This window comes from Triticum urartu, chromosome 7 (assembly GCF_003073215.2).
Source record: "Triticum urartu cultivar G1812 chromosome 7, Tu2.1, whole genome shotgun sequence".
In the NCBI taxonomy this organism is placed as follows: Eukaryota; Viridiplantae; Streptophyta; class Magnoliopsida; order Poales; family Poaceae; genus Triticum; species Triticum urartu.
In genome coordinates, this window is record NC_053028.1 from 482,669,795 (window position 1) to 482,673,030 (window position 3,236).

Genomic DNA, 3,236 nt, shown 5'->3' on the forward strand with positions numbered 1-3,236 from the left:
AGCGGCGAGCTAGGCGGGGCGGCGCCGGCGAAGGGCGGCGCCGGCGAGAAGGGGCGGTGGCGCCGGACGGCGGCCGTGGCCGGCGAAGGCGACGGAGGGCAGCGCGGCCGCGGGCGGGCGCGTATGGCGGCGCTCGGCAGCGCGGGAGGCGAGGCGCGCTCAGGCCCGGCGCGGCCCGGGGCGGGCCAGCCGTGGGCTGCGGCGGGCCACAGCGGTGGGACGGCGGAGGAGGCGACGTGGCGGCACGGGATTCGCTGCGGCGGACGGTTGGACGTGTCCGGCCGCCGGGCGGACATGTCCGACGGCGCGGGGAGGGATCTGCTATGGTTTCGTCCGCGAAAATGGACGGGGAGGGCATATTTATAGGTAGAGGGAGTTAGGAGAGTCCAAATGAGGTGCGGTTTTCGGCCATGCGATCATGATCGAACGACCTAGATGATGGAGGAGGTTTAGGTGGGTTTTGGGCCGCTTTGGAGGGGTGTTGGGCTGCAACACACACGAGGCCTTTTCGGTCTCTCGGTTAACCGTTGGAGTATCAAACGAAGTCCAAATGGCACGAAACTTGACAGGCGGTCTACCGGTAGTAAACCAAGGCCGCTTGGAAAGTCTCGCTCCAATCCGAGAACGTTTAACACCCGCACACGAAAAAAGGTAGAAAGGGACATCGGGTGACATAGGAGCGCCGGAATGCAAAACGGACAACGGGGAAAATGTTCGGATGCATGAGACAAACACGTATGCAAATGCAATGCACATGATGACATGATATGAGATGCATGACACGCAAGCAATGACAAGGCAACAACAACGAATACTGGAAGACACCTGGCACATCGGTCTCGGGGCGTTACACCCAATTATATACCAGAACAATGCCCGCATGCAGAGAACAACTCCAAGCACGTCCTAGTCGTCGGCCGGTGGGCTCCGGAAGGGAGCCCTTCCGAGCAAGAGCTGCAAAGCAAAGGGAGAGAGAAAGGCCAATGCATGCGGCGCCCGACGTTCAGCATAAAACATCAAATTTATAGGAAAACGCAACCACCTTAAGGAAAAGATCAAACAACTCACGCTGCATCCCTACTCATGACAATCCAATCAGGAAACCACGTCACACTGGGTCCGGCGGACACGTCGTTGGCCACCCGGCCTCTTGCTGTCGCAACCCCTAGTCGGATGGCCCTGAATGTCAAATGGCATGCCGTTGCAGCCCCTAGTCAGACATCCCAGTGCAACTACCTAGAACAAACCATCTCGAGCAAGGCACAACCGGACCGGGGAAAAGGACGCTGATAGCCTGGACCGAGCTCCCCCGGCACACGCAGAGCAACGCCCAAGATAGTGCATGCAGACACGACCAAAACCCACCACATGACGGTGGCACCAGTCCTCGCATGCCCGGTCCTAGCCGAGGCAAAGGACATTGACAGGAGGAACGCTCAGGGCAACACACGAGAAGGCCTACGCTGGCGCGACCGAAAACACCCCATGATGGTGGCCCGACCATGCCCACGGTCAACCCACCATGGACCCTGAGGCAAGCCGCCCGGGTGCGCATTGTTCAGGTAGTTCAGGCGGCACTGAGAGCCCTAGGGAGCCATTCACGGGAGGCTAGCGCTAAACTGGTTGCTTGTCCATGAAAAAACGATGCAACTTTGGACATAACTAAAGATGAAATTTCAACTTTGAGGACTTCCAGCCAGTTAGCCTTGTCCATGGGATCATAAAAAAATTGACAAGGTGTTGGCTAACAGTTTGACGGTGGAGCTCCCGTTTCTGGTGGGAAATCACCAGAGTGCGTTCATCAGAGGGCGCTTGATCCATGATAATTTCATGCTTGTGCAGTGTACAGCAAGAAAGTTAAGAGCACTCAAGGAACCCACAATGATGATGAAACTGGATATCACTAAAGCATTCGACTCCATTCAATGGCCCTTTCTTTTGGAGGTACTTTGAGCAATGGGGTTCAGTGACAAGTGGAGAGAATGGATGTGTGGCTTACTGTCGACTTCATCAACACAGATTATGGTAAACGGCGTCCCAGGCAAGCCCATCTTGAATTGCGTGGGCCTCAGACAAGGCGATCCTATATCGCCAATGCTCTTTATACTAGTAGTGGAGCCGCTTCATAAGCCGTTTGGAATTGTTGCCTCGCACGGCATTCTGGCCCCTCTGTCAGGTACGGGCATTACCCAGCGACTGTCCATGTTTGCGGACGATGTGATGATTTTCTTGAAGCCTTGGGACAATGATCTTATTGCTTGCGATGCACTCTTGCGGTTGTTCGGCAATAGCTCCGGACTATGCGCCAATTTAGCCAAGAGTGCAGCCTTTCCTATCCGCTGCAGCCTGGAAATCATGCAGAGAGTTGGGGATATCATGGGCTGTCCAGTGGGAACGTTCCCGTGCAAATATCTTGGGTTGCCTCTCACCTTTCGGAAGCAAACAACAACCCAACTGCGAGGGCTTGTGGATCAGTTGGCCGGGTGCTTACCATGATGGAAAGTGGTGAACATGCCAAAGAGTGGAAGACTACTGCTAATTCAGTCTGTATTGTGTGCAATACCACTTCATGCAATGATTAGACATACCCATCAAGACGATCACTTAAACGGAGAAGATTTGCAGAGGGTTCCTTTGGTGCGCCAAAGAGCAAGCAAATGGAGGCAAGTGTATGGTGGCCTGGGATAGGGTGTGCTCGCCGAAGTGGGCTGGGGGCTTGGGCATTCCGAACCTGAGGTGGCTTAACTTGGCCATGCAAGCCCGATGGCCCTGGCTTCAGCGTGTGAATGGATCAAGGCCATGGGCACATCTGGATATTACCGTGCCAAATGAATCAAGGCTGCTCTTCAAGGCTGCGACGAAGACTATTGTAGGCAATGGAAACAAAGCATGGTTCTGGGAAGACAGGTGGATTCAGGGGGCAAGGGTGGAAGATATCGCCCCAAATCTGTACATGAAAGTGCCTCATAGTACTCGCTGCACGCGCACGGTTAGCCAAAGCCTGCAGAATGGCGCCTGGGCAGTTGATGTGGGGCCGGAGCTAAATGTGATCATGCTTCAGGAATATATGGCCCTTTGGGAGCTCCTTGCTGAGATGCAGCTTCAGCCGGAGGAGGAAGATGCCACATTCTGGACTTGGGAGACGAACGGATGCTTCTCCACAAGATCGGCATATGCGGCGAGGTTTTGGAGCAGGGAGGTCGTCCCCACTGTGGCATTCACCTGGAAGTCCAAGG